Below are 23,608 nucleotides of genomic sequence, written 5' to 3'. Positions count from 1 at the left end.
TATTAGAGAGGGGAAGGATGTATCAGAGAGGGAGATAGAGATGTATTAGCGATAGCGGAGTGATGTATTCGAGAGGGGATTTTTGAAAATTTTTAAATGGTAGGAAATTTAGAGATTATGGTAAAATAAGATGTGTTTTTAGGTAGTTTTTCCCAAAACAATACATATATTCTTTCATAACTTATACATATATTAATTATGAGAGTTTCAAAATTGTCGAACAAACGTCACCCGAATAACACAAACGTCATATTATTTTCTATGTACCTACCAAACGTCGCATAAGTTATATGAAAATTAATATAAGAATAACACTAACCTTACCCATCTACCAAATAACTCCTTAATTTTATATTATTATTTATATAAGTAGGTATATATAGGCATAGTTAAAGATATAATTCTCTTTGAAATTGTACATAATTAATTAAGAATGTGCAGAATATTTTTATATAAACAAACCTTTTTTTTAAAGAAATTATGTAATGCTTGTCATTTTTAATATACTACACTAAATCAAACAGTAAAATAATGTAAGCATAACCCATCGATCTATACGTTACTAATAAACATTATTGTTATACACTCTATCAAATAACCCTTAAAAGTGATAATGAAATGTTGTTTGTTAATCATTTGAATTAACAAATGTTGTCACAATATCATTTCTTTTAAAATGGAGGGAGTAATCAATTTAGAGTTATCGTGAGAAAGTGAATATGATGCAATTTGAAGAAATAAAATTTAGCAACAAAGTCCACAACATTTTTTTGGTAAAATATGATACTAAAATATCATATAATTGATATAAAATTTTTAGAAAAATTAAAACTTCTTAGTTGTATGCTTGACAGTATCATAACAGTAGGACTTTTTAATTACATCTTATTTTACTGTAACGATTAAATTTTCTTATATCTTCATTATGCTAACAAGAATATAATAAAAATTGTGAGAGTCATTTATGACTTTGAATAATTTTAAAAATAAATAAGTTAAATAATACTAAAAATTATGGTCATCAAATTGAGACAATGAACTAAACTTATATATTTATTTATTTTCATAACTATTCTATTTTAACATGTTAAGGTGTTAAATGCCAACAATCTCCAATGTAAATTTTACAATTTCATTTTATAGTAGGTTGGATTTTGATATTGTCATTAAATTAGTGTTTATAATTACATTATAAATTAACCGCGCAACGCGCAGGCACGAATGCTAGTATACTATAGACCAAAATATTATAAACTCAGTTACTCTAAATCTTATATTTGTCTCTAGCTGAGTGATTTTGATGATGTACGTAATTTATTTGAAAATTTTACGATAGTAATTAAGTAGTATTTTTTTTATACAAACAAGATAATGTAGTAAGCAATACTTCATATACTGCACATAACAAGTAGATCATGTAGCAAAGTGCTAGTGATTGCAAAAACATTACATTGAATTATCTAAACAAAAACAAAGGAAACAAAGTGGAAAACATACATCAATTACTTCAAACATATCCAAATACCAATTATCAATATGGCTTATATATTGCCAAAACATTATATATATGATATTCAAACTAGAATCTTAGTCTACATTTTAATTCTTCCAAATGGAAAAATCTTATTACAAACATTATTCTTATTGCAAACATATGCATAAAATATAATTTTAATTCTTATGAGTATCATCTACTATATGTTATTAGAGTATAAATAGCACTTCTTGGCAGAATGTCCAGTAGTAGTAAGAATAGCAGAGAAGCCATTGTACTGTTCCTCTTTCTTGGCAACACATATATTGGCTATCATTTTAGTGAGTTCACTTTGGTTCACCTTTGATTGACTTGCATATTCTTCCATTGGCATCCACTACAATGATTTTTAAAAAAATAGGTGTAAAGTAAAGTTATAGTTCTTGGAAACAAGCTTCATTTTACGTGTCTTGATTTAAATAGATACAGACTTTAAAATAATAAAGAGACTTTTGAATCTTGTGATTTGAAATTAAGCATGTGTGTAATGTATTAAAATGCACCTTAATTGTATAGTCTTAAACATATACCAGATGAGATATTAGAATACGTAATTAACAATTATTATTGACTTCACGCAATTTAAATGTCTTATTATTATTTCTGGTTTGTCCAAAAAAGAGTATCTCTCTTTCCAAGTTTTCCTTATCCAACATCTTGCATGACAAGATTAAGACCACAAGATTTAAAAAACTATATACAATATATATCTTTAATTCAAGACAAAAAGATTCAAAAATCTCCTTTTATTTATTAAACTTCGTGTTCAGTTAAACAAAAAATACTTAAATTAGGAAAAAGAAAGTACTAAATATATGAAAAGTTACATATTTTGAAACCAACTAAAAGGAAAGTATGACATATAAATTGAACCAGCGTGAGTAAATATATATACCTTAGCTTCCTCAATCTCAGCATCTTGCTTGTTGATAGTGAAATTAAGTGGTTTCAGCATGCATACGAAGAACAAATTAGATTTTCCAAAGAATGATTTGTGACTTTGTCTGCATATAAATAAGGTATTTTAATTAACTTATATTGACATTTTATCAAATATAATTTATACTATACTTTCAAATAATTAAAAATGGATGGAAATTCATACCTGAAGGCAAGGAGTTCAACAAATTCTGTCTCAATCTATAAAAAATAAAAAAATAAATAAAAAGGTTCTACATTAGTTTTGTAGCACTATATTTTTTAGTTTTATTTTTTAAAAAAAAATTAGTACTTTTTTATTTTCATATCGAAGAATTTAGTAGTGTATATATATACTTACTCCTGTCTCTTCTTGCACTTCTCTAACGGCTGCCATACATATATCCTCCCCCTACAATTAGTAGAATTCGTAAAAAAAATAATTAATTTGCTACAAACTTCATCGCTAAATCACTAATAACTTTCTTAATAATAATATATTAGAATACTAAGTAGAATCAGTGACGAATTTTACTGTTTAGCGATAAAATTTATCAATAACAATTTCTATATTTTTTGCCGTGTATATCATTGACATGTTTTTCTTCGTCAAATCGAGCTAATCTGACTTTGGTACATTTTGTGTATGAAAATAGAAATGGTACTCCAAAATGACTTTGGTACATTTTGTGTATGAAAATAGAAATGGTACTCCAAAATGACTTTGGTACATTTTGGTAAATTGTTTACTTTGTCCCAAAATTCTGATTCTCATTATGAAAGTTCCACTTAGAGTCGAGCAAACGAGAATTTATAATTTAAAATTCAAATAATCAATCAATTAAGCTAATAAAATTTCTGTTCCGTTAATATATCTATAAATGGAAATGACTCGGAAAAAATGTTAATACTAAAAAAAATAAATATGAACACATGCCAATGTCATAACAATTAATAATAAAATAAATTAACAAAAAAGGGGAAAATATAAATTTGTTAAACCTCATCAACAACACCAGTAGGAAGCTTCCAAGTCCCAGTAATTTTTCCAGATTTTTCTTTAACTACCAGTACCTGCCAATGTCATATTTTTAATTAAATTTGAAAATAAATAATTTTAGTACTTCTTAATGTACCTTAAATAATAAATTTGTATAATCGTATAACATATTTAAAGACCTTAATATCTTTAGCATGTTCGAAATCATAAATTTCAAAAAAAATATATTATTTTCTTAAACTTCGTGTCAAGTCAAATTATATCATATATTTAAAATTTTAAAGAACCTGTCCGTCTTGATCGAGGACGAAAGCACCGATACCAATACTATGAGAAGCATTAGCAGGAAAAGTATGAGGAATTTCATGAGGAATCCAATAAACAAGCATCAAATGTTTAATTTATCATATTATTTTTTTAATTAATTAAACACATATTTATATGAATTTTAAATAATCTAATGTTAATAATTAATTATTAGTGGAATAATATTTTCATGAATATATTTACCGTTACTGCTGCATTAACAAGATGAGCAAGTTCTATAGGTAACTTAATCCAAACACCCTTCTTTCCCTGACCATCAAAATCAAAGGAAAAATAACAAAAAGAAATTAAAATTAGTGAGATTTTTGTTTTCGATGACCGATTGGTAGTATAATTTAATTTGTTATAGCAGATTATTCTATCTACTAAGCAATTATTATGTATTAGGAAGTTCAATTGAGTTTGATGTCAATTGAACAATCATGTCATGCTTACTTTAACTTCAAGTTATTAGCGTTAGTTCTTAAGTTGTAAGCGTTTGTGATTTAAGTATTTGTTGAGATTCACTCATCCTCTTAAGTGATAATTAGAAGTCCATATAATATCATGTATCATTGATTCTAGGTTACTAGTCAATATGATTAAATAAATTTATCTGCAATTACCTTTTGAGTGATCACAATATATGTAAATATATTTTTCACACGATACATATAACTTAAACTCAAATATTACGATCGAGTAAATATTAAGTATATATATTATACATAAATACCTTTAGCCTCCAATAAGAAATGGAAGCCTTGAGCATAGTATGGAATTTAAGAAAATCCATAGGTTCCTCTGTCTTCATGTTCACAGTAACTCCTCCAAAATTATCTTCAATTGCCTCAAATATCTCCATTTTTATGTCAATTGATGCCTCTTCAAAAGAATCCATTAATTCTGAGCTTTTCAAACAAAGAAAGAAAGCATATTAGGTAAAGAAATTTAAGTGCTAATCATAATTAAATATAATATTTTTCTTTAAAAAATAGTAAAGATATATACAATCAGATTTGTTGCATGCCCCCCCTCACTACTTCTTAGGTTAGACTCAGTTCGAAAGAATTTTTCCAAGAACAACAAATATATTGTAAAATAAGTGATAGCTTAGTTAGCAAATTGCACCAGATAATATTTAGAGATAGATTCAGAATTTGAATTTTATAAAATATATTGCGGAATTTATCATGCACAACTAAAAAAGTAAGAAAGATTTTTTAAATTTGTATATTTTTGACATACCATGAGATTTTGGTGGATATCATGCTATTAATAATAAAATGATAAATTTAAAATTAAATTATTTTTAAATATAAAAGTATGTTATTTAATTTTTTTCTTAATATATTAACCAAAAGAAAATCGTGACATATAAAATGAAACGATAGGAGTAATATGATTTAGTACCTCAGAGTATATGGTAAAATTGGACATGATTTATTATGAAAATTTTAGTGAGCAGATCAAGTGACACGTGGAGATGCATATGCAAAGCAGTAGAGAAAATAACGAAAAATTACAAACTTTCATAAGTATATATTTGCAAAATACTAAAACTATAAAGTTATAAGCAACTAGGAAATAAGTTTTTGTTAAGCTAATTAATATACGTAACGTACCAATTAGCAAAATATATTAGAGATTGAATAAATTCAGGGGCGGCTCAAACTCGTTGGTGGTCTAAGGCCAAAATCAAATTAGAGGCCTTAAAAGAAAAATTATAAATGTTTTTATTTTAAATTTATTTTTCTAGCTTTTTGAGATGCAAAGTTGTTAATATTTTTTGTGTAGTCAATCTCTTCTAATAATTCTTTTTCAATCGATAATATAGCCAAACCACTTAATTTTTCTTGAGACATTGGCGATCTTAAAAAAGATTTTATTATTTTTAATTTTGAAAAAACTATTTCGGCTGAGGCGACTGTTACGGAAATTGTTACCATTATTCTATAAGCAATGTAAGCATTTGGAAAAGAATCAAGTCTTTTTATTTGATTGAATATTTCAATTAGAGTATTGTCTTCTACTTTTATGATTTCCCTTAACACTTTTAATTCAGAAAATAAGTCTAAAACGTCAATATCGGAGTGAGTATTATGTTTTAAGGAACATTCAAGATTAAGACAATATTTTTTTAAATTCTCATCACCTAATGATCTCAATTTTTTTCCCACTAAATAGAAAACCAAAAATATTTTCATATACTTCAAATTGTTCAAATCTATTTTGAAGTGAAAAGATGGCTTGGTCTACTATGTATAAGAAGTAATCAACTCTAAATGATTGTTCAAGAGATCTTGTGATTTCATTATCAACATTCTCATCAAATTGTTTTTTTCTATAAATTACACATTTCTTATGAAATACAGGTTCTATATTCATCTCTAATGCAATTTCCTTAGCCAAAATTATAGCAATTGTAAATCCTTCTTCTCTATATGTTTTAAAAAAAGAAACTAATCCTCTTAATTGATCTATAGCGACATCAATATGCATATCTTTTGATTGTAAACTTTTGCTAATTGAATTTACAGCAAATAATACACCATACCAAATAGTCATACTTAATAAAAATTCAAAATTTTCAAGCTCAAAAATTGCTAAACAATTAACTTCACTTTTAATTTTTGGATCATCACTAACTTCTTCTAATTTAAATAAAGCATCTCTTATTTGTGGAGTTTGAAACCTTATTGCTTTAACACTTTCAATACGACTTTTCCACCGTGTTTGTGACAATGATTTAAGAGTTAAACTAGGTACACTATCTTTTAAAATTTTCCACCGCTTAGTAGACGAAGAAAATAGTGAATATATACATTGTACCACTCCAAAGAATGATATAGCTTTCGTACAAGAATTAACCATATCACAAAGTACCAAATTTAGATTATGACAATCACATAGTGTATAAAATGATCTAGGATTTATATCAAGAAGTCTTTTTTGCACTCCTTGGTGTTTTCCCATCATATTAGACCCATTATCATATCCTTGTCCTCTTAAATTATCAATATCAAGTCCAATACATTTTATTTCATCTAAAATAACTTCAAAAAGACCTTTTCCACTTGTATCATCCACTTTTAAGAATTCTAAGAAATATTCGATTACATTTATTGGAGTTGCCGAAATATCTACTTTCCGTATTATAAAAGACATTTGGTCTTGATGACTTGTATCTAGCGTGCAATCATGTATAATAAAGAAATACTTTGTTTTTATAATTTTTTCAATAATCTTGTTCTTAATTTCACTTGCCAATAAATTTATTAATTCATTTTGTATATTATGTCCAAGATAATGATAATGAATTTCATCATGTTTAATTCGTAGAAAATATTCTTGCATAATTGGATCAAATTCTGCAATCATTTCAATAAGACTCTAGAAGTTTCCGTTATTTTCTTGATAGATTTTTTTATTTTCCCCCCTAAATGTCAAATTATTTCTTCCAAGAGTTTTTATGACGGAAATAATTCTTGACAATACATTTTTCCAATGTTCTCTATCTCTATTAATTTGGTCTTGAATGTTTTTATCGATTGTTTTATTATTACGCAATCTAAATTCTAAATCAATCCATGAACTCATATTAATAATATGTTGGTTAGTTGTTTCATGAGTTCTATACTTAGTAGTAAGATTTTTCCAATCTCTACTACCTTCATTAGCTAACTTATTATTCTTTGCATTAAAGGTTGTATTAAATAACTTACAACAAAAACAAAATACCTTATTCAAATCTTTGGAATAAACTAACCATCTTCTTTCATGTCTTTCTCCATTTGCCAACTTTTGAAAATAATATGTAGTAGAAAAGTGCCTTAAAATTTTATCCTTTGGAAAACATGTGTCAGTAATTCTAATTGGTCCCTTTTCTACTAATAAGTCTCTTAACTTTGTATCAACAATATTCCATTGACTAGGATCATAGATATTTTTAGGAGTATGATTATTCAATTCATTTATAAGTTCTTGATTTTCTTGGGAATCTACATCCGACTTTTCACTAATATCCTCTCCTTCTTCTTCTTTTTGGTTTATATCATTATCTAAGTCAACTTCAACAAAGTTAGTAACTTGTTCTTCTAAAGAGCATTTCCCTACCTTTTTTTATTTAATTTCAACATTGTTTTCCAAAAATTTATCAAGAGCATCTTTTTGAGATTTTATCAAGTTATCGACTATTTACAATATCAAATAAAAAATATAATAAACATAAGACACAAAATAAAAATAATATTAGAAATTAGAATGATATTACCAAATCAAAAGCTATGAAGACTTGATTTCCGAAAATGAATCAGGCTGCTGCAATATTTTTCTCCAGATTTAAAATATAAACTATCAATAGAACAAGTAAATTTTTAAGCTTTGAGTAAGAGAGAGATGTAAGATTAGAGAAAAGAGAAAGTGAGAAGAAATAGAAGGGAGGAAGATAGAATATATAAAATAAAATTAGGCAAAAAAAAGATAACTTGTACATTAAAAAAAAAAAGGGATAAGTGTCTGAAAAATATCCCAACTTTGGTCGGATTTGCTGTTGCGATACTAAACTTTCATAAGGACCTATTACCTCCCTAGACTATTTAATACCGTATTTTTTACCCCCTGAACTATTTAATAGTGTATTTTAAAGGTATATATGTGCCCACGTGGATACATTACTATTTATAATTTTGCTTTATTTTTTATGTCCACGTGAGCAAATATATATGTTTAAAATACGGTATTAAATAGTCTAGGGAGATAATAGGTCCTCATGAAAGTTTAGTATTGCAACAGCAAATTCGACCAAAGTTGGGGTATTTTTCAGACCCTTATCCTTAAAAAAAAGTACACAACTTTTTATTGGAAAGTTAAAAAGTCAGTCATATCTATCAGACTATCACTTCATTAAGCCGTTTGCATTTATTGTCTTAGTTCTAATATTATTATTTTTTAAATTTAATCCTTCCTAATTAACTAAAAAATGGGGCCTTTGCATTTATTGTCTTAGTTCTAATATTTTTTTTAATTTAATCCTACCTAATTAACTAAAAAATGGCCCCCCCTAAAATTGGGAGCCTAAGGCCAAGGCCTTTTCTAAAGCCTAACCAGCCGCCCCTGGAAGGGAGGAGGATAGAATATATAAAATAAAATTAGGAAAAAAAATAAGATTAAAAAAAAAGATAACTTGTACATTATAAAAAAAAATACACAACTTTTTATTGAAGAGTTAAAAAGTCATAGTCATATCTATCAGACTATCACTTCATTAAGTCATTTGCATTTATTGTCTTAGTTCTAATATTTTATTTTATTTTTAAATTTAATCCTTCCTAATTAACTAAAAAATGGGGCCTTTGCATTTATTATCTTAGTTCTAACATTTTTTTAAAAATTTAATCCCACCTAATTAACTAAAAAATGGGCCCCCTAAAATTCGGGACTAAGGCCAAGGACTTTTTTTAAGCCTAACCAGCCGCCCCTGATTGATTTCTTCAGCTGGAGTAGCTTGAAAATATTGTAATTATAATGCCATATTTATACAAGCTGGCTAGATGGGAAAAAAATACAATTTTTGAATGGATATTGAGAAGAAATTTACATGGTATGACCACATTCATAAGGGTCGTCTTTTAGCTAATTATATAGTTTAATACTCTCTCCGTTTTATTTTATGTGATATTTTCCAGATTTCGAGATTCAAATAAATCTAACTTTAATCGTAAATTTTTTATAGATCTTTTAAACATTTTGAATTATCAATTGTTGTGACTTATAATACTTTTTACGTAGTTTACAAATATATAAAATTCTTTTCAAAAAAATTGAAGATTTCATGCGCAAATCTCCGGTCAAACTTAAACTGTTTGACTCTCAAAAAATGAAAAGTGTCACATAAATTGGGACAGAGGGCCTTTCCTCCGATTTACTTTTACTTGTCCATCAAATATAGATTTTTATTTTTACTTATCAATACCTTTAACATATTAAGAAAAGATAGTTACTTTTTTCCATGTATCTATTAAAAACCCACTATTTTTCTATTGAGATTCTTCACTAGAAGTATTCGGCGTGAATGTTTTCACAAATATTCTGATTGAATCGGTAGAGTGAAAAAATAGTAATGTTTTCGTACAGAAAAATTAGACAATTTCCACTATTTAATTCAATGAAAATTTGTTTCTCGCTATGCATTTTCCTAGTGAGCTGGTTCGATAAGAAATAAGTCGGAAAATTATGTTTTATAGCATAAATTTCCTGTGGTGGGGTACTTAGCACTAGTTATTTATTCCCCAAATTATTTTTTAAAATCAATTAATATGAATATTATAGTAATTATACTTTATCATATCAATCATTATTTCTTAAAAAATATGTAAAATTTAGTATAAACAAATAAAAATGAACGAAGAAAATAATAATTTGTATATCACATCTTCGGACATAACTAGGTAGTTGTTCATACATGAACAAGAAAGAGCCAATATAAATATGACAAAGTAAATTAGCACTAAGTCCAATAATTAACGTGTTGATTGGTACAAATTAAACTATACGTCAAGAAAACGTATGAATATTACGTCCAATGTATATGATATGATGTTAATACAACAATTAATGAAAGAAAGATTAATATGACTATAATCAATGTGAGATGACGTTAGAAATATTTTATACTGATATTTGGGATCCAAATAAATCTTAATTTGTTTAGATTTAGGAGATATTATTCTTTTAGAAATTCTCATATTAGAGCTATCATTTTGAGTGAGGTCAGATTGAAATCCTTGTCCGTTTGTGGCTACATATATAGTAGCTAAAGTTTGATTAGAATCATATTAGTAAGATAAAAACACAATTCAAACAATTATCCTAAATTCTACGATTACCCCTCAAAAAGGTTATAGTTGAATGCATATGCAAAGTTTAAAGGATAAGAGATAAAGTTCCGATTTAAATTTGATAAATTGAGTATTAATGGTTGAAAGGATAAATCATAGATATAACAAAACTAACAAAAGATTATTAAGATAACCCTTGTTTCCAACGATGAATATCGATAATTTGAAGATATCGATCTCCAAACAAGACATATGGGCTAAGTCAAGAATCTTGCACAAATAATGAAGATAGCTTGAAAGAATGAAAAAATAATTTATTGTATGTATGTGTTGTGTTTTTGACAAAATTGATGATCTCACTATTTATATAGGGATCACTTTCTAAGAATTGATGGTCTATAATAATTAAATCTCATAACTTATGATAAAATAACCTAACAAATGACATCTATATATATATAAAAAGCTGAATATGGACAATCGATGTGACACCTCTCTATGGCCAACATTTACATTTATCTTTTTTCTTTTTTTTTTTAAGTTTTATATCTGTTTTCTATTTTTTATTTGTATTTTAAAAAAACTGAAAGCATTTAAATAAATTACCCAATTAATCATGTTCTTTAAAACTTCCCTCACACTAATATACATTTAAGTAAATAGAACATGAAAAGACAAAAAACTTTTCATTTTTCATAACTGTTAATATTATTTAGCCTATAAAATAAATATATTTGAGTATTTCTAACCAACAACAATGAACTCCTCCTCTTTTCTTCATTTCTTCTTTCCTTATGATGATAAAAGAAGAATATACATATATCAAATTTCTAGGCCTTCGAATTTCTTTAACAAAAGAGAAAAAAAGAAGTACATCATGATGCTTTCGAAGAAATTGGTAGGAGAAATGTTATATTGAGAGAAAAAATTAATTTGGTTGAAAAATTTATAGGAAGAGTGATTAGTGTATCAAGGGGTAAGATAATTATTTGGAGAAAGAATCCATCTATTTATGGAATTCATATCGAATTAGGAGAAGAATTATAAGTAGAAATTATGTTTTGTGATTTGAAAGAAAACGAAATTAATGTTGATATTATTTCTTTCAACTTAATTATTCTATTAGTTCTTTTCTTCTTTTATGTTGTCTTATTTTTTTTTTATGTGTCTTTATAAGTTTATTTTATATATACTACGATTGATATTCTAATTATTTATTGATATTTTTTTTGGCATTTTTTTCTAATTTTAAAAGAAAAGATGATCATATTTGAATCATTTCATCATCAATGCTATTAATTTCTTTTACTTTCTTCCCTTAATTTCATAACTAATATTATTTATATCATTTCCTTAAATAGTTTTTTTAATTATTTATATATTTAAAGAAATAAGTTATTTATATTTAATAATAGCTAAAATAAAAATGTAACGTAATACCCTTTTTAATCTAGCATTGATATTTATTTATTTTTATCAATTGTTTTGACATTTTCTTATATTTTTATTAAAATAATTACTAAAAAATGAAGTTACTCTTCCAAAAGAATTATGCCTCAATATTTATTTTAGTTTTTTGGCCTTTTTACTAAATTTAAAAGACTGAAAAAATTTCCTTAAAATTTTATATAAAAAATGACCACATTTAAGTCCTACTGTATGCTATTGATTTCTTTTACTTCATTTCCCTTAATCTCATCATTAATACTATTATTTATATTATTTTCTTAAATCANATTCGGGGAGCTCTCTTAGTCGCCTCGGGATTGAAGAACATAAAAGCAGTTTTGCTTTCGAGCATTGGAGTTGGAAACGCTTGGAGGAGCTTGTTTATCTTCCCTTACCTTAACTTTGGGCATTGGACAATCTCTCATCTTGTGGCCAACCTTCCCACAACTAAAACACCCATCGGTACCAACAAGACACTTGCCATCATGCTTTTTACCACATTTTGCACAATTAGGCCTAAAAACATAAGAGCCACCACTATTACCTCCTTGAGGTTTAGGGTTGCAAACCCTATCCTTGTTGAACCTTGGAGCACTAGAGGAACCTTGGTTGGAGAACCTTTGTTTGAACCTTGGCCGACCTTGTCCATCGGACCTAGCATTGGAGAAGTTCCCATCACCGATTCTAGCCCTTTTTACCTCTCTATTCCTTTTCTTGAGTTTCGACTCCTAAATTTTTTGAGCATATACCATGAAACTTGAGATATCCATGTCATTATGAAGCATTGCCGTACGTCATTTTTCTTCAAACAAGTCGGACACACCTGTCAAAAATCTACTCATCGCATCCCTCAGATCCTCTACCATAGATGGAGCATACTTGGATAGTTGGGGAAATTTCAAGGCGTACTCCTTGACACTCATTCTACCTTGCCTAAGGTTAATAAATTCTTCCACCTTTGATTCCCTCAACTCTCGGGGAAAGAATCTATCAAGGAATGCCGATTTAAAAACATCCCACTCTATGGTATCCGCTCATACCGGCCTATTTCTCTTCCATTGAGTATATCAAACTTGAGGCACATCTTTTAATCGATAGGCAGCTAACTCCGCACCCTTCTCTTGTGGAGACCCTTCCATAATTTCAAGCACTTTATGAACCTCATCAATAAATCTTTGGGAATCCTCTTCCACTTTAGAGCCATGAAATTCGGGAGGGTTCATTCTAGAAAAATTCCTAATCCTTGAAGCATCCGAATTCACATTAGGATTGACCGTAGTTACCACATCCCAAACAAAATTTAGAGAATTATTTATTTATATCAATTATTTTGAAATTTATAATATATATATATATTCTTAGTCTAGCATTTGATATTTATTTATTTATATCAATTATTTTTACATTTTAAATACATTTTATTAAAATAATTGCACAAAAAATGAAGTTACTCTTCCAAAAATAATTATTCATCGATATTCATTTTATTTTAATGACGTCTTTCCTAATTTTAAAAGACAGGATAATTAATCTTAAATTTGATAAAATATAAAAAATGACCATATATAAATCCTACCATCATTAGTGCTATTAACTTCTTTTACTTTCTTCCCTTAATCTTATTATTAATGTCATTTATATTATTTCCTTAAATCACTTCTTTTCTTTTCTATTTTTTGTTTTTTATTTATTTATTTATTCCTAAAAATTAGTTATTATAACTTTATACGAATTATATTTATATATAGAATTTGATATGTCATATCTTTTAGATCATTTCTCCTGCTAATGATTTATAGTTATATGTAATAATAAAAAATGTGATAACACCCTTCTTAGTCTAGAATTGATATTTATTTATTTATGTATATCAATTCTTTTGATATTTTTTTACACATTTTTATTAAAATAATTGCTCAAAAATGAAGTTACTCTTCAAAAAAAATTATGCATCGATATTTATTTATTTTAATTACATTTTCCTAATTTTTAAAGACTAAAAAATTTACATTAAAATTTTATAAAATATCAAAAATAACCATATATAATATCTATGATCATTAGTGCTATTAATTTCTTATACTTCCTTCCTTTAATCTCATCATTAATATTATTTATATTATTTCCTTAAATCACTTATTTTCCTTTATTTCTTTTGTTTTTTTTCCTTTCCTTTTAATTTTTTATTCCTAGAAATATGTTATTATAACTTAATAAGAATTGTAAAAACTAATTTTACAGAATTTGCTTTGCCTTTTTTTTAATAATATTATATACTACCATTATTGTATAATATATAATAATAATAATAATAAAGCTAAAATAAAATTATGCATCAATAGTTATTTTATTTTAATTACATTTTTCCTAATTTTTAAAGACTGGAAAATTTACATTAAAATTTTATAAAATATCAAAAATAACCATATATAATTCCTATGATCAAAAGTGCTATTAATTTTTTTTACTTCCTTCCCTTAATCTCATCATTAATATTATTTATATTCTTTTCTTAAATCACTTATTTTCTTTTCTTAAATCACTTATTTTCTTTTCTTTCTTTTGGTTTTTTTCCTTTCCTTTTATTTTTTTATTCCTAGAAATATGTTATTATAACTTAATAAGAATTGCAAAAATAATAAAAATTTTGAACAATATTTATACTATCATTATTATATAATATATAATAATAACAATAATAATATATAATAAAAATAATAATAAAGCTAAAATAAAAAAGTGACGTGACACTCTTCTTAATTCAACATTCATATTTATTTGTTAGAACTAAAACACAATTTCGAAAATTAATGCTATAAATGTTTCTTTCCTTATAAGTACCATTCTCTCTCTCTCTATATATATATATATATAATTTTATAGAAGTTTTCGGTTTTTAAATTTATTTTTTTCAAAAACATTGAACGTGTTTGAGAAATACAAAAAGTGCTTAATTGATTATTTTAAAAGTCAAAAATTGAATGTTTCCAACCTATGACTTCTATATATCCTTTAACTTATAAGCTACTTAAGACAATTCAATACAAACACCCCCTTATATTTAAAAGCACAAACCTTGTGTGGAAAAAAACAAACAACATTTGAAAATTATATTGAAATTCTATAATTTTTAAAGGTTATTACGTTGCCAATTCTTTGCTAATATTTCCTTTTTCCTTTTGAGTTTTTCATTAGGTCATTACTCACTTTGTTTGTTTTTTAATATCGATTTTGAATAGCATGTTATGGTAATTTTTTATGGGTTACATAGTGTTTAAAATAAGATTTAATGAGCAATTGACATGATAGCAAATAAGGGGAAGAAAGAATGTAACGAGTAAAGTAGATGCGAAATATTATTCTTACAATTTTTTTCATTCGAGATGTGATTTTAAATATGCAAAGTCCATTTTCAATTTCAACATCCCTAAAATGATTTTCGTATCTTTTAAGTAGGTATTCAGACATAGATTTGAAAAAGTAAATAATGTTATTTGTTTTTTTTTGACGAGGCATATCCAATTCAAAAAAATAATTATCTTTTCTTCTGATTATTTTTATGGTGTTTCACCTTATTTTGATGATTTATTTATTTTTGGTATCATTTGTTGATATGTAAAAGAAAAAGTTGCTGGTCTAAGTTATAAAATATTATTGGTTTCAATTTATTTTTTAAAATACTAATATACCGCGCAAAGAGCGGTTCAGTTCAGAATAATGCGTGACACACTCTAGCTCAATTGCGTTGGATTTTCCGCGACTCTTTTTATCCTTTTTAATTAAAATCAATTCTGACTCTCTTTTTTCTTTTTTTCTTTAATTTAACAAAGAAAAAACCATACATGCATCGATGACAGTCTATAGAGGCAACTTGACATGCAAATGCAGAGAAATTAAAGGTGTTTTGGGTTTGGAATTATGTACAAGGAATATTGAGGTGACTCTAAATCTAGTAAGTAAATACAGATAGGAAAAGAGGCTCCATTATGAGTCATAATTAATAGTTATTGAAGTTGATGGACCAAGACATGTAAATTTCCACGTTATCACGTGTATGTCACAATCTAATACACGTCGTTTGGTAGTTAATTAGATTTATGTTGGTATTAGTAATGTAGGATTTGTATTAATTATTTTATCTTCTATCCTGCATAAAATAATGTATAATCTACATAAATATCATAGTGTTAAGAGTTAATTACATTATTTCTCTACTATTTTTCAAATTACAAAAATCTCTTAAAATTTATGGATTCCGGATACAACACGAATTCCGGATACATCACTAGACATTTGGCTACATAGGGGATAGATGTATCCGAGAGGGGAAGAATGTATTAGAGAAGGGATAAGACATCCGAATACATAAGGAAGGAATGTATCCGAGAGGGGAAGGAATGTATCCGAGAGGGGAATGATGTATCCGAGAGGGAAGGAATGTATTAGAGAGGGGAAGGATGTATCCGAGAGGGAAGAAATATATTAGAGAGGGGAAGGATGTATCAGCAGAGAGGGAGATAGAGATGTATTAGCGAGAGCGGAGTGATGTATCCAAGAGGGGATTTTTGAAAAATTTTAAATAGTAGGAAATTTTAGAGATTATATATGGTAAAATAAAATGTGTATTAAGGTAATTTTTCCTAAAGTAATACATATATTCTTTCATAACTTATACATATATTAGTTATGAGAGTTTCAAAATTGTCGACCAAACGTCACCTGAATAACACAAACGTCGTATTATTTTATATCTACGTACCTACCAAACGTCGTATAAGTTATATGAAAATTAATAAATGAATAACACTAACCTTATCCAGCTACCAATGACCCCTTAATTTTATATTTTTTTTATCTATATACGTACGTATATATAAGCATGGTTAAAGATATAATTCTCTTTGAAATTGTACATAATTAATTAAGAATGTGGAGAATATTTTTATAGACAAACCTTTTTAAAAATAATAATTGTAATGCATGTTATTTTTAATATACTACACTAAACTAAACAGTGAAATAATATCATCATAACCGACCGATCTCTACATTACTAATAAACATTATTGTTATACACTTTATCAAATGACCCTTAAAAGTGGTAATGAAATGTTGTTTGTTAATCATTTGAATTAACAAATGTTGTCACAATATCATTTCTTATAAAATGGAGGGAGTAATCAATTTAGAGTTATCGTGAGAAAGTGAAATATGATGCAATGAAGCAATAAAATTGATTATTGTATACATCAACATGACTAATTAATACTGGAAAATTTCGTAGGACTTTCTGAACAATTTCAGAGAAAAATGACCCTTGAGTATGATATGAAAACTAAAAATAAATACTTCTTCTTTCGTTTCGATTAGTTGTCACATTTTACTTTTCAAAAGTTAGTTTAATTAATTTTTTCGGCAAATTTAAATTGAATTAGTTTAATATTTTAAAATTATAAATTACAATTTTTTTCATATTAATATGATGAAAAAATATATCTTAAAATGTTTGTCAAAATTCATATCGCTTGACTCTTAAAAGAAATTGTGACAAGTATTTCGAAACAGAAGAAGTACTTGCACTCTCTCAATTGAAGTGCTTTTTTTTTGTCATTCTCATAAAGAGTCCTCTTTCTATATGTAGTAAGTTTTTCAATTTCAATGTCCTACCTGATAAGTTTAAGATCACAAAATTTTAAAAACTACATACATTTTTAATTAAAAACACATTATTCAAACTTCCTTTATTTCTTAAACTAGTATACGTACCCGTGCATCACGCGGTTAGTTGATAAATGTAATCATAAATATTGATTTTATTGATAATTTTAAAATTTATCTTGTTATAAAGATAATATTGTTGAGAGAATGTTAATTTGCAAATTGATATGTTATAATATAATATTTATGTAAATGAATCAATATATACGCTTAATTCATTGTCTAAATTTGACAATAATAATATAAAGTTAATTTTCTATTACCATTGCTATCGAAGAAATAGAGACAAAATTGAGAAGTTTTTTAGCATTATCAACAGATAATGAATTAATGACTAAGCACTTGATTTTGAGATTTTTTCATTTTATCTCTACTTTTGTTTATAAAAAAAATAAATTAAAATTCAAGTTATCACTAATGTAAAACAAAAAAAATCATAATTATGTAAATCGTAATTGTAATTATGTCTTACATAATCATGCTATTATTAAAGAACATCTGAAACGTATGCGTTAATAATATCATAAAAAAAGAGATAATATCTCTCTATATATATATATATATAATTATAACTATGAAAAATAACCGTAACATGTAGTGATAAATTATTTTTCTATACTGACAAATTCTCTAAACTTAATCGATACATTATACATTTAATCTAGATATAATAAATTAAATTTACATAATTCAAGAGAAAAAAGCTTAACAAAATAAGTTAAATTAAAGCAATGTATAAGAAGTCCAACAACTTTTTATAGTCAAATTTATGCACAATATAATCAAACTAAGACGCTTAATTAATTGAGAATAAATTAAAGTAGTTATTTCTACTTTGATTCTCTTGGGAATATATATGTGGATGACTAAGAAAGTAGATTCTGCATCAATTAATTAAGTGAAAATTTCATATATGACATTTATTAGACTAATATTTTCAAGTTATAGCAGTAGAATAAAATTTTCAAGTTGTAACAATTAAAAAATTCAGGTTGTAACATTTTATTTTAGAAAAAAACGTTTTTTTTAATTAATTGTAAAAATCTATTTTGAAAAAAAAATGATAAAAAAGGAAAATAAATTGATTTTGAAGGAAAAAATAAAAAAAATGGATAAATTTGAATTGATTGATGATTATTATTAATTAGCATAAATTTAGGAGTTTCAAACTAATTAGGAATATTTGTTTTCCTTAATTCACTCTAATTTGTTAAAATTAATTAAAAAGACTGATTTTATCCATTTTCTTCAACGTTTCTTTCTCTTCGTTTTTTTTTCTCTAGTTAGTCGTCACTCTAATCTAATTCCTATTCGTTTTTATTCAATAATCTTCATTTTCTTGTAATGGACGGCTTCTTATCAATATTAATAAAGCATGGTGATAGATGAGATCCTTCAGGTTAGTGTTCTTTGCGATTTTTATCTATATTGGTATACAAACCAAACGTTAAAAAAATTATGAACAATGATTCAAAAAAAAAATCAGATTTTGTTTGTGTATAATAGTTTTAATTATGGCGTTGTTGGTATGAACATTCATTTTTTGAAATTACATAAAATTTGTTTGAAATTGGTATAGATTTTGGTATAAACATTTTATTTTTTTTTATGTTTTTGGTTAAAAAAATTACATAAAATTTATTTGAAATTGGTACACTGATTATACCACGTTGGTACGATTTTGGCATTATACTTGAATGAGTTTTGTATACTGTTTATCTAATAAATGACAATTAATAGTTAAAAGTGGTATTATTTTGGTAATAATAGTGGCATGATTCTGCTGTGAAAAAGTAACGAGTTTTGGCATGAAATAAGTATAATTTTGTCATGAAATAGGTATGAAAAGTGTGCATAAAAATTGAATGAAATTTGTATACTGATTTAAGATTTTTTGTTGTGTATAATAATTTTAATTATGACATTTTTTTTTAAATGTATAATGTTATATTTTGGTATGAACATTGAATTTATTCATTATTTGTCTAATCCATTTTTTTTTTTGGTATGTTTTTGGTTTAAAAAACTAGAGATTTTTTTTTTGAAATTTGTATACTACTAATACCAGCCATGTACGACAATCAATAATTTGTACACTACTAATTTGTGAATGAATACTGATTAAAAATGTCTATAACTATATTTGTTCATTCTTGGTAAGAACCATTATTGATTTTTTTGTATGAATTTTCGGTATAAAAATTGACGTAAATTTTGTTTGAAATTGGTATAATAGTAAAATCAAATTTGTATGGAAATTTATAGTTTTTATGGCACAAATCTGGTATGATTCAATTTTTATTTTTTGACATTATATTGATATGAAATTGTGCATAATAGTGGGATGAAATTGGTATACTATTTATTTAATAAAAGACAATTATTAGTTATAAATTGTATGATTTTGTATTCTTTTTGACATGAATATTGTATGAATCAGTGTTTACTTTTGGCATAAAATAGGTATAGAAAGTATGCATAAAGATGGTATGAAATTTGTATATTGATATAACATGTGTATAAAAGTAACTTGTACTTATCTTGTAATACCGACACAATAATTTATGATGGAACAGGAAAATATGCAATTCAAAAGGTGTCGGAGCATAAATTATTGTCACCTGGTTCAAAAAAAACTGTAGAGAGACTATAACTTGAATGCTGGAAAGGGTTTGCTGATTTGAAATTGAAGAGGTTTAAGGTTACGTGCAATACATGTCGTCGGGGTGACACAACAGGAAGACATGTTCAAATTACCCTGTTGAAAAAAAGACATGATTTATTTTTATTTTGATTTGGTTGTTTTATTTTGACAAACACATGTTTTGATTTATTTTGTCTTTTAAGTTAATGACTTATATATTCAGAACATTTATTAAGTGTACTAATTAATCATTTGTGTATTCAGTATTTTTTAAATGTATAGTAAAAAATTATCTTAGTATGAAATTGGTAAACATTTGATATCAAACTGATGTCCAGGGGTAAAATTGAAAAACAACATGTAATTGAGATTTCAACTGAAATAGTTAACCTAAAAATAGTTAATGTTGTATCCAATTTGTATATATTTGATATCCCATTGGAAAAATTGAAAAACAACATGTAATTGAGATTTCAGCCGAATTAGTCAACTTAAAACTAGTTGATGTTGTACCCAATTGGTATATATTTGGTATCTAACTAATATCCAATTGGAAAAATTAAAAAAACACGTAATTGAGATTTCAACTAAATTAGTCAGCCTAAAACTAGTTAATTATGTACCCAATTGGTATACATTTGGTATCAAAATGATATCTCATTGAAAAAATTGAAAAAACAACAGCATGTAATTGAGATTTCAACTGAATTAGTCAGCCTAAAACAAGTTAATTTTGTATTCAATTGGTATAAATTTGGTATCCAACTGATATCCCATTGGAAATATTGAAAAACCAACATGTAATTGAGATTTCAACTAAATTAGTCAGTCTAAAACAAGTTAATGTTGTATGCAACTGGTATACATTTGGTATCCAACTGATATCTCATTGGAAAAATTAAAAAACCAACATGTAATTGAAATTTCAACCAAATTAGACAACCTAAAACAAGTTAATATTGTATCCAATTGATATTCAATAGATATTCCACTGAAAAATGAAAAAAACAAAATGTAATTGATATTTCAACCATACTAGACAATCTAAAACAATTCACTTGGTATCCAACTTGAAATTTTAAAACAAAAACTAAATTTAAAGCTGTATGAAATTGGTATTCAACTGGTATAAATCTGGGAAGAATAAATCTGACAATGTAAAATAATGCATATAATATATTGTTGTCAAAAATTGTAGGAAAAGAAATATACATCATTCAAAATAAAACATGTAATAATTAAAAGTCTAAACTACAATCAAGTATCCCAAAGTTCATTTTCTTGGTCTTGGTGTAGGATAATTGGTAGTATCCTAAAGCATGTTCTTTTGCTATGCGGAGTCCACCAAATTTGCTAGCAACCATTTCAGTTACTTCACTCTCACTACTTGTGCCATCAACGTTCTTGCTTCTTCCATACTGCCCCATGATTGTGGCGTACCTTTTACGGTGGTACTTTGCATCAATGTGAATAAGACCCATATCAAAAACTCCATTGCTAATATATTTAACAGGGAGATATGCGTACAGTCCACAATCGCTGAAATAACATTGAAGAAAAAAATTGAGAAGGAAAGTGAATTATTTATTATGAACAAAACACAATAAGATATGAATACATACTTTGAGCTTGGATCTTGTTGATGCACATTCTTTATAAATACAACTTTGAGCTTGGATTGAGGCTTGTCAACATATGCAGGTAGGATAGTTTATTGGAATAGAGGTCGAGTCTTTTACCATAAAATCTTGTGCTAGCTAAAAATAATGGTATAATTGTGGCAAGTTTATCAACTGCTTTCTCCACATTCTTCGTGTGTAGATATCATCCCACCATTAAATCATATAAATGTGGAAGAGTTCTACTGATTTTCTTTTTGAATGAAGAAGACGAACGGTGAAGATGGTGAAAGAGAAAAAATTAGTTCTCTGTAAAAGAGAAACGCGGGGTGGGGATGGGGGTTTTGCGTGTGGGTAAAAGAGGAAGGTGGGGGTTGTTGTGTGAAATCTGGAAAAAAATCCCTAAAATGGTGTAAGGGATAATGACAATTGATTCTCTAATATTAATGTTATCCCTAAAATGGTGTAAGAGATAATGACAATTGATTCTCTAATATTAATGTTATTTCTCTTACTTATTAATTATAATGTAATTATAAAATAACAACTAATTAATTAAATAAAATAAATTAAATTATGAATTAAAACTAATCTATTAATACTTGTAATTAAACTGTTATAAGTAGTAATATAAAAAAAGTACATCTAAAAGCTGTAATATTAAGCCTTAAATAGATATATGGGGTGATTTTTCCATTAATTAAAGTTCTTTTATGGGAATCCATGAAGCCCTTTAAAGTAAGTAATGGTAATAATTCATATGGATTTCAAGATAGGGAGAAGGGTCTAAAATGTTCCTAAACTATTTGAATTTGTATAAAATTATCTACATTTATTTTTGGGCCTTCAAATACATCAGACGTCAATTTTTTGGCTCAAAATTATTCTTATGTCTAACGGATCATACTCATAAGGTGGATGGAGGGGAAGTTTGTACCAAATCTCATAGTTTGAAGGCATTTTAGGCTCTTTTTTCGTTAAAATAATTTGAAATTACTTAATATATATGAGCTCACATACTTGACTTGATTTTTAATTTCATAGTAAATTAAAAATGAAAAAAGGTTAGGCATCTACTCTCTACACTCCTACCCTCCCCCCCACCCCCCCACCCCTTCACTTTCAATCTCTTCCATATTTTTTTAATTTGGATCATGTTCACCATTTTTTTTTTCAATTTATGACAAACAAGAGAGAAAAAAAGGAGGAAATAATGATGACACTCATATATAAATAATTAGCTCAATAAAAGATGATTTAATTAAGCAAATATGTACAAATACTACGTTTTTTTTGTATGTACCTAAAATTCAAAATAAAATAATATAAATAATCATTTCTCCTATCTCAACCCCCATCCCACCATGACAACAATACAAATTAAAAGAATATAAACATGTGAGTTCATTTCAAGTTTGAGTCCCAAATATCCTAATTAAGAATAAGAGATTAGAAAAATGAATAAAAAGAGAAAATGAACAAGACATTTGGATAATTGGTAGAAAATTTAATATTTATAAAAATAATAATTTTTTTAGATGGACAATCAATCGGGGTGAGTAAGGATTTTAGTTGGATCCT

The 23,608-nt window shown here is 26.4% G+C and overlaps 1 pseudogene; it reads right to left on the bottom strand.

The window, feature by feature from the left end:
- Positions 1 to 1,694: 1,694 nt before the first annotated feature.
- Positions 1,695 to 4,659, bottom strand: LOC125851178 (nudix hydrolase 2-like; annotated as a pseudogene).
- Between the last annotated feature and the right edge of the window lie 18,949 nt (positions 4,660 to 23,608).

The sequence above is a fragment of the Solanum stenotomum genome, unplaced genomic scaffold (genome assembly GCF_019186545.1).
Source record: "Solanum stenotomum isolate F172 unplaced genomic scaffold, ASM1918654v1 scaffold23261, whole genome shotgun sequence".
Classification (NCBI taxonomy): domain Eukaryota; kingdom Viridiplantae; phylum Streptophyta; class Magnoliopsida; order Solanales; family Solanaceae; genus Solanum; species Solanum stenotomum.
Note: the sequence above shows the minus strand (reverse complement) of the source record. Positions and strands in the feature narration are given on the sequence as shown.